This window comes from Puntigrus tetrazona, chromosome 19 (assembly GCF_018831695.1).
Source record: "Puntigrus tetrazona isolate hp1 chromosome 19, ASM1883169v1, whole genome shotgun sequence".
Taxonomy (NCBI): Eukaryota; Metazoa; Chordata; class Actinopteri; order Cypriniformes; family Cyprinidae; genus Puntigrus; species Puntigrus tetrazona.
Genome location: NC_056717.1, coordinates 9,722,769 through 9,733,579, shown reverse-complemented (window position 1 = coordinate 9,733,579; position 10,811 = coordinate 9,722,769).

The window sequence follows — 10,811 nt, the reverse complement described above, 5'->3', positions numbered from 1 at the left end:
GTAATCCCTCAAGCACAAAGTCATAAGCTGTCATCGGGTTTACCTTCACAAAATTCACATTTTTTATTCAAAGCATTCACAAGGGCAATATTTAAAAACGTGTCATAGGTTTCTTGCCAGCGCGTAACACATGAATGAAGCACGTACAGCATCTCAGGGAGAAGGCTAATTTACCTTAACATTCCCACATGTTTGTACCGCACAGTCTTTACACAATGCTTTGAAACGCACAATGTGAAATTTCACAATGAAAGAAAAAGCGAGATGGAGACAGCAAGAGACCAACTTGTTTTCTCTACTCCTCTCTCCCCTTTTTTTGTTTTATTTAAGGCTAATTTCCATTTCTTTTGTTTGTGTTGAATTTTGTCTGCATAATTGCATCCAGTCTTATTGCTGCCTGGGGCAGTGTGGATTATGGAGAGGCTTGCCACTGCTTGTAACTTATTGAAGTTTAAAATGATTTTCTGCTCTCCTATGGGCAGCTGATTTGAGAGCAGCGCAGCGGTAACTAATAGATCTAATCTGCTTATAATGAGGCTGTATAACACATTATTTACTCAGCAGAGAACACGGATACAGAGCAATTTAGCACCACTTTGATAAACCGAAACAAGTGGATGTGGATGAAACTGTTATGACCTGTGCTGTCCTTTGAACCATCAAGCTACAACTTCAACAGCCAAAAGGGTTTATTCAGTAATAAATGTTGGTTCTTCTACAACACGAAGCTTTTCTCATAGCACAAGGACTCTGGGCAAAAATCTTTTTCAAATATTTAAATAAGCCCTGCCATCTTCATTGAGGGGGAGACTTGCTTACCATGTGTTTTGCATAATTAATTTTCTCATTTGCATGCTGCACCCAATCTTTTGTGATTAATTCAAAGAGGTTAGGCTTCACTACAGTGAACATTTTGGACTGAAAAAAAGTGTCTATGCTGTCAGTTAATTTCTTTTTTTTAATCCACCAAACCGGTAGTATTTCGAGAGATATTTATGTCCCCTGAGACTGTAATGACTCCATGAGAAATAACGCTTGTCAGAGAATCCATACTTTAACCGAAGTGACAAATGAAATCTCATCAACACATGATACCGCACAATGAACCCCACCCTCGCTTGAGATGCGCCAGACAGCTCCCTGCCTCAGAAAAAGAACCAGACAAATAGCAGGTCCTTAGGATTGATAAGAGATTTCTCAGCGAAGATCTAGTGAAATCGATTTTTCATACTTTCAACAGACAGGAAATTTCCAGCAAAATCGCAGCTGGAGGGGCCGTCCGGTCCTCGGCTGTGTATCCGAGCGGATTTTAGGCAGTATGAGGAAAACAGGAGACAATCGGTTGTACAAGTATGAGGAAAACATGCGCATTTCACACGTTTTATCTTCACTGGGTGCAAAGCATTATTTGAATTTGCATGTATTACCAATCCTAATTTTAATTTAAAGTGATTTCTCCCCCCCCACCATCCATTAGTCATGGTAAATCGATAAAAACCCACTGGGAGAATGCTTTGCTAATGACTGGCACAGAGTTTCGCTAGAGCACTCATCAGGACTATCTCTCCCTCTCTTACACTCTCTCTTTCTCTCGCTCTTTCTCCAGGCAGTGGTCCTTAATTGCAATATTTAAAAGAGTGCAAGCATAGGAGAAGTCCCTTGTGTGTTTTGACTGTCTGCTGCGATGTACCATTATGGCTGTACACTTGCAAATGATGTAGGATGGAAAAACTTCGGTCCAACAAGTCGCAATGAAATGCATATTAATTTCAAATGTTCTAAATGTATGTCATCGATGTGAGTGTAAATGATTAATTTTACTAATGTTTTGCAGGCTTTTCTTTGTCCCAGTGGTCTCGGTCTTTGTTCTGACACCTACTGGGATGGATGTATGAAGCTTCACTTCATCTTCATTTGTGTTCAGAAGATGAACGAAGGTCTTACGGGTTTGAAACGACACGAGGGTGAGTAATTAATGACAGAATTTTCATTTTGGGGTAAACTAAACCTTTAACTTCTTTAATTCACCAAATAAAATAAATAAACAAATCAAATGGAAGCGCTACTACATACTGATGTATTTAAATAATGGATTAAAAACATGGAAAATAATTTAAATTCAAATTACACTGTCAAATAAAATTTGTCTTTTCAAAGTAGTCACTGAAACAAATTAAAAACAGTGCTAACATAAAATAGTTACTATGAAAATCAGAACAGTTGCCATCCCCAGTCCTATTCCCAAACACACACACACTCACTCACTCATTCATAATATTTTTTATCTCTCCTCTTATTCCATGCCTGAAGTCTATGGTGGATTTCTTTGCTTTATCGCTGTTACACAGAAGCTCCTTCTTGGCAACAGTGTGCGAGCACTGATAGCCACTAAATGAATTTGGGCTCATGAGATGCACAGACTCATAAATGCCTCATGCACTGATAACTGCATATCTTACCTTGAAGTTTGTCCTGTTCTACCCACTAAACCCTGCTTCTGTTGAGCCACAACATCTTAAACATGTCTTGCCATATTGTCTTTAGAATAGTTCCTTCTCAGTAATGTTCTCCCTTAGCACTCCTATGGGCTCCTCTTATGCTTTTTTATGCTTTTATCAAACAGAATGTTTTTAATTTGTCCGTTAAAAGGTCCCCTTACATGGAAGTGGCCATCAAGTTTGTACAATAACCATTAAAAGGACTAACAGAGCATGTTTCGTTACTATATTGTTCATGCAAATACAACACATAATGATGAACAAGAAACAATAATATTTGCAATAACATATTAAATTATTAATAATTAAGTAAATATAATTCCTTAATTTACCTTTAAAGAAGGTATCTCCGCTGTCTCAGACTATGTCATAATCCTGTAACAGCCATATTAGCTTCTCTAAAGGGAGCCACCTATAATATTTTTATTTTTTAAATTATTGTATGAATAACTGACTTCCAGCAATGGCCGTATGCGTGTCCCCGAGAGCGGCGTCAAATTAAGGCTCCTTGGGGTCTTGATCGAAATCAGTTATTTACGCTATCATTTTAAAAACTGAAATATTATTGTTATAAAAACCCATCAACTTGTTTCAGAGGATATGTGATAACCCCATAATTGCGAATATATCTGATTAACGGAGCTTCAAAAGAATGGCCGCTATCCACCTGCATTACCAAGATTGGAAGAGCCAGGATACATTTTTCAAAAACTTTTTGCATTGGTTGCAATAACTTTTGAAATTATTTGCATTATCGCGTACAAGTGTTACCAATGTTACTGACTAGATGCATGATAATGAGCTGGAAGTCAATTTATTTGTTGTTGCCTCTGTTTGTTATGTTGTCCCTTTTATGTTACATGTTTTCTAATCCTTAATTAAGATTCTTAACGGCAACTATTTTGTTTTTTCTTTAAAACCTTTTCATGTATCTGATTTAGTTTTTTTTATGCATAGCTGCCTGCTCTCAAAAAACACTGATAAAAGAGAAAAAAGGAAGGAAATTTCACTGTCTCTGTTTGCCATCATGTTTACGTTTCTTCCAATTCCTATAAAAAAGAAAAAAACGCGAAGAAGAAGAGCTCTTTTGAAGTAAAGCTTACATAACATAATGCAAATTTGTGTTTTGTTAAAGCCCAGGAGGTTGGCTATCTTCTGCATCTGGAGTTTTGAGGATTAGTCAAAGACCTGACCTTGATCAACTCCAGACTTTGAGAAAGTTCAAGACCCTCAGTGGATGAAATCTAAGACCGGGAGCTATTTTTTAAGGAGAATTTCAGCGAACGCTCTGTGACCTGAGTTATTGAATTAACCGGGGGAAAGGAACATGCGTTTCTGTGTCAAATATTCCTCACTATCTCACTCTAGCCACTGTGAAACTGGCCTCACACCATGCCCATATTCCTCTAATTTTATATTTGCTGACAGGCTTCAAAAGACAGTTGACATTGGGACCATTTGACACTCTAACCTAGATCAGGTGGTAGTTAGTTTGGTATCTGCATGTAGATCAGTGTTGAGACGTTTCCACGGCTTCCTCTGGCAGTGATGGGCGGTTGTCTCGCAGCTGTGGAGTTGAGTTCCTCGGGGAGAGAGTGTACTGTTTACACAGGTGCAGCCGCCGGCCTCCCTCATCAACACGCTCAACACATCAGTCTTGCTGTTTATACTGGCTAGTCCGGCTCCAAAGCTAAGGCATTTTCAGGCAAGCGAATTAGCCGCGCACATAGCTTCACATGTGCCGTGCTCGTTGTGAAGAACACGGCACACGCACCAGGGCCCAGATGCATTAGTAATGTTGAAACATTACCCTAATCACCCGAGAGCCTCAACCCTGTAGGGGTGGAAGATTCCAGACACGTTGTGAGACCAGAGAAGCCCCTTGACTCGCTAATTTCTGTTGTGACTTGACCTCTGTGGTAATTATCCTTGAACTTTATAAACAGTGGTAGCACAAATTAACACCCATAAATGGTTAGCAGCCACGGCCAGATGCTGGGGAACGTACTCACCCTTAACCGGCAGACTGTTCACTGCACTTCTGCACTGAGATCTGTCAGAGACGGTATAAAGACCACACGTAACATTTTTCTTTAGTAATTGTGTGCATTTGATAAGAATATTAAAAATATAACACGTAGCAAAATATATTATCATAAATCATTTAAAAGTTTGGGGTTGGTAATATTTTTTTTCTTTTATGACTACCTAGGCTGCATTTATTTGCTCTAAAATGATTTGCTCTATATTTTATATTTTCATTTATTCCTGTGATTGCAAGCGGAATTTTCAGTAGTCATTACACTATTTTCGGCATCACAAGTTCCTTGAGAAATCATTTTAATGTGCTCAATAATCATTTATCATTATCGATGCTGATTTATTTTTTTTCAGATTTTTAGGGGTTTTGTTTTGATGACTATAAAAAACAGTATTTATTTGAAATAGAAATGTACAGACCACAAAAGTATGTTTAAATTATGTTGCTATGTCACACATGCACATTAATTGCTGAAATATAGCCGATATATATATATATATATATATATATATATATATATATATATATATATATATATATATATATATATATATATATGGTGTCACTTATCACATTTTATTGCTGATTGAAATAACTTATTTTAGCAGTTCTGGATACTTTGCACTTTTCCCTTCAAATAAGTAGCCCGAGCTTTGCACTTACAAGTCCATTAACACCATAAAAAAAGCTGCTCAATGGACGTCAACGCAATTGCCACAAAGTGAACTGTCCCACCGTAATGGGATTTTGGGCGTCCGCTCAGGTTTCAAACGTTTCACATTCAAGGACACTCAGACCGGACGTAAAGGGGCCCTCGCGTTATCGAAATGAATTTCTTCTTTGTTTTACTCCCAACAGGCTACATAGGCAAAAGACATTACTCTCGATCTGTTTGCGCGTTTGTTTATATTGATTTCCTGTGTGTGCGTTCACGGCTCTCCTGCCAACTGTACGGTTGCCAAGGCGAGCAGGAGCGAACGCGGCAGGCTCCGGGCCCCGTCAACAGCTGTGTCACATATGCCGCTGATCGATATAAACAAACACGGTCGCCCCCGCGCGAGACACGATTGACAGGTATGATTCATCTCGTGCCACCGGAGGGTAGAGGAATAATAAGTACAGATAGATCATCGCCCGTCCCGGGGAAAGAGCGTCGAGGTTAGCGGGGGACACGGGCGAGATCATTCGCCTCCCACGGCAACGCTCGCGACTCCCCGCGCACGCCGGCGCAGCGAGAGCAGATTAAAGCCGCGTGATTCCGCCAGTTCTTTAATTCCAAAAGTTCCACACTGTCTGACTCGGAATAGATAAATTGGTGCACTAGGCTCATCAGTGCACTGAGGTTACTGTAGAGAGTATTCAACAAAGTCAGTGGGGAGGATTACTCAAGTGTCAGAAGGCAGCGCCAGCGTACTTAGCCGGCTTAAAGCACACTACATTTGGTGCAGCTCAGGACTGGTACGTCTCAGCACTTGAGCATGGGCTCTGACAGTGGCGCGCCACACGATGGGGAGAGCCATTTCAGCCGTGATGAGAAGTAATGGTTTGAAACAATATTCCCTCGGGGCCTCAAATTGAAATCCGAAACTGTGATATTGTTTCATCCCAGCGCAATTTGAAATGTCAAAACGACTTTGGCGAATTCGATCCACTGAGCACCCAATGGCTGTTGAGAGCCATTTGGAGGGGCTCCATAACACACATCATCTGCACATGCAGATTCCCATGGATGACGCCGTCACTGAGTTGGATGGCACACATCACTGCTCCGTGTGGAGAATGGGAACACAGTATGCTTTTGTGTTTAACTACAGAAGATTCAACTGAGGTCTCTACTAATTCAAATGAGCTTCATTGATCACTAATAGAAGATTATTTGATTTCTCTTTGTCCCTCATCTATTAGATCTAGCAGGCCTATTAAATTATTGATTTTGAATCACATGTTCAGTTGTATAAATGAATCAGCTTCAGCTTATTAGAATGAATGATTTTTGAAGGATCTTGTGACACTGAAGCATGAATATATAAGCAAAACAGTAATTTGTAAAAACTGACTGATCGCCCCTGTATTTTTTACAGTATTGCTCTTGAAGCTTCCTTCATGCTTTCTTACTGATCCAAAACTTTTCACTATTTCTTACGTAATTAATTTTTGAATTCGACCTACTTCAAAATATTAATTGAAGAAAAAAAAATCATGTGACAGTCCTGGTGTCCTGCGTCTACATTAGCACGTTATACTACAGGGTTATGTAAGCTCAGTAGAACATTTATTTTTTAACAATAGGAATTGCAATTAGCAATGAACAGTTCAATCAAACCCACTCGCACATCAGTGTAAGAGTTGGTAGGCATTTTTTCATCTGCATCAAGTACACGTAAAGTCCCCTTCAGCAAAGATCACCATTATAATTAATTGAGCGTGCTATTTAATCAGGGGGGCATTTAGATATGTTTGATTAGAGGACTGAAATCAGAGCCATTGTGTGGAGTTCTCATTATTCTCTTGAGACTGACTGCAGGAGACCAGTGTCACACTGAGAGTTCAGGCGCTCTCACATGGCCATTTCATGACGCCGACTTGACAATCAGGATCTGGCATCAGTGATATTGTGAAGAAGACATAAATGAAATATCACACAAATCACTGAATATGCACACACACACACACACACACACACACAAAACGTGCTAATTTTCTCAGATTCTAATGAGTTCAATTAAAGCTTTTCATTATAGTTTAAAGGGTCTAGTGCACAATTGCTTTGTCATCTGTACACTTGGCCTGATTAACTTCCTTTGTGTTCTTTGTCTCTTCCTTTTCCCACCTCTCTGTATTTTTCTCTCCGTTTCTTTCCTTTCCATATATTTCTCTCTCAATATACTTCTTACTGTCTGCTTGTACACATTTTCTAAACTTCACCCCCCTTTTTTTTTTTCCAAAACTTTACACACAAATACAAGAATTGCACACACTTAATGCAAAATGCCTCTCATCTCTTACAAAATGAAGCACTGCATTCAGAATATCACAAACACATCTCAAAAACACATATTTGCTAACGCCTTTCATATGAATTACTGTTTTGTGTGTTACACAGAGAATTGCATGTTGTGTTTTGCAAAAAGTGTTTCGTGAAATTGATAATTGAGTCAAAGACCGAAGATAGTGTATGATTTTGCACATTTGGTGTATGGTTTTTAGTGTCAGCCTTCAGAAATTGTGTGACAAGTAAAGATCTTTTGTGCAAGCAGCTGACAAAAAATTGTAAATGGATAGTCCATCCAGAACTGAAAATTTTGTCATCATCTACTTACTCTCAAGCTGTTCTAAATTGTATGGGTTTCTTTTTTGTGCTATATATATATATATATATATATATATATATATATATATATACTGTATATATAATGTATATGTGTGTGTGTGTGTGTGTGTGTTTATAGAAAAAAAAGCTGAGTAGAAGAAAGAAATTCCTACAGGTTTGGAAAAGCTTGAATGTAAATGATGACAAAATTAGGTGAACTATGCCTTTAAAGGGTGTTTACATTAATAGCGACAAAACTGTGTCTAAGGGATAATCGATAATTATTCATCTTGCTCAAGAAATGATGCATTACACACTGCTCAGTTAGTGAGCTGTACTTAGTAGTTATAATTACTATGTTTTATTAAGTAACAAAAACTTTTAAAGGCAAATAAAACAATTTACTCACTGCTTGAATGACCCTTACTTAAAATATTAAAGCAGCCGCGAAGGAACCAATAACCTTAATAAAGCAGTGAGAATGAGTAGTGCACTAATATGTTGCTAACGCACAACATAACTGAAGAAAATGAAGAAAAACTCCTCCATGTCTGTTATCATTCACTAGTTGAATTCACTCGTTTGAGGAAGTCATATTCATAAGTCATAAGTTTTTTAAGTAAATTTAAACTTAACTGGGTTTAGGGTGAAATTTACTTCCACTGCAGAAAACATAGTTTTTTTATTTTTACCTGCAATAAATGTAATGTTACACCGTCACTGCCAATTACATCAACTCACCAATACTTGTGACTATAGTGATCAACAGTTGACTATAGAAACTTGGCAACCTCCGTTTAACCAAACTTACAATAACTTTGGAAAATATACATTTATACTGAAAATCTGCAAAGCTGCAAGCGCAATGGACACGCCAAGCAGTATAAAAAAAGTACACCACAAATTCCTCGTATCAGCTTCATCATGGACCAGCATTCACATTTTATTTTTCTATTAGCCACTGTTCTGCAAGAGGAGGCACGAACGCAGAACAGAAAACCATGATTTATTTGTTTACTTTACTCTCCAGTCATTGTCTAATGAAACCACTCCAATTACAGTTTAATGTGACTTAATGCACACATTCTGTCTTCAAATCAGCCTCTGTAATGGCTGTAATATACATATTAGACAGTTTAATTAGATGGCACTTTAATTGTCTTCATGCAGTCCTCCATTAGCAGGTCTTTGGTTTGGTGCTGTGGTAGAGTGGGAGCAGTACTTTCTTTGCCTCAGATGGAGAGATTATTCAAAAGCCATTTAAATGCTATATAAACCCAGCCTGTGGGGGAATGCATAATGGCAAATGTATGAACAATGAACCATCAGCTATATTTGCCTGGCGTTGCCATGGTTAACATTCAAGAAGGTCCATTGTGCTGCACTCTCTTTATTTCAAAATTGCTAAATTATTGGGACTCAAGAATGTGTATTTGTACTTCACAGATGCATTCCCAGTGGAATGGTGTAGAATATAATGCTAGTTTACAAAATAAAAATAACCTATGAAGGCAGCATTTTGAGGCATCCTGCATTACAGTGAGCTTAGTAATTCAACGGTATGTTTGAGGAAAATTTTATTTTAACTTATAAATTGCTTTTAGAATTAAACAAAATATCATAATTAAAGGTAATATTTTTATGCCCATTGACTAAAAAAACAAACAAAACAAAACCTTTTTGTCTGACTTTTGCCATGAAAATGATCTAATATTGCTCTAAAATATTTCATTGGCTAGCTGTCTCAATGGTTTTTTTTGAAGGGTTGGGGTTAAAAAAAAATTCATGTCATATCAACTCATGTTGAAATAGATAAATATATAAATTTATATATAATAATTGTATTTGTTTAAAAAACAAGTAAAAAAAACACGAACTCATAAAACACACATATTTAAATATAAATCAAGATAAAAATTTGTATCTACTGTCAACATAATCAAAAATGTGCAGTGTATGTTCAGTTAGCTTAGCAACATGCTAGCACCAAACTCTATTGAAATCAATAACCGTTAGAATGCTGCCTCTTTAATGGAATGGAGAAAAAGCGCAGTGCTCTTTATTTTCCTCACAGAAATCAGATACCGAAAGATACGTTTTACTGGTCATTAATAACAAAATAAACATAAAATGGAGACGACAACTCGCAACACCGTGTAGACGAGGCGTTAAATGTTTTGAAAGCTTATAATGGGTTTGGAAATTGACCTGAGCCTCCAAAGTACAGCTCTCAGAGGCCAGTCAGTCTCAGCTACTCGATCTTTGTTGTGGCCTCACCTTGGAAAAGAGTTCTTCCATAGGAACACAGTCTCAAATCATCGTAGTATCCCAGAGCGCTTCCTCCCAGCCAGGTCGACATGCCCTAAACACACGGCTGTCAGCGCGCAGCCATAGGGCCAACAGCTGCTCTTCACATTGGACGGCGAATGACTTACACATGCTCCAGACTACTGTATGCATGCTGTAACAATCACACTCTCACCAACACCCTTCCACACATCAATGGACATTAAAAAACGAGCCGGCGTGCAGAAAAAGGTCTTTGCATCATTCAGTGGTTGCCAAAGTGGTCTTCCCTATCTCCCTATGATCCCATATATTATTCTAATATCACGATTTGAATACATTTGCTGACTTTTCCAATGCATTTTCTTCCTTCCGTGACCCAGACAGGACGGGGCAGAGGCACCAGCATTGGCATCACTTATTCCAGTGGTGAGTGATGTCAGAAACAAATGGACTTCCCATGTGCGCTCGAGTCAGTCGTGACTTCCAAAAACAACCCGCGGAGATGTGAAGAACTGATGTTTCTCTATCCAGCTTTACAGCAGATTACTGTCAGAAACAACTGGAGAACTTGCAAAGCGGTACACTGATGAACAAATCAGGTCTCGCTCTGCCCTTAAGTCTGGGATAGTCCTACATGCACGGGGGTGATGTACTCACAATGGAAATGTCTGGA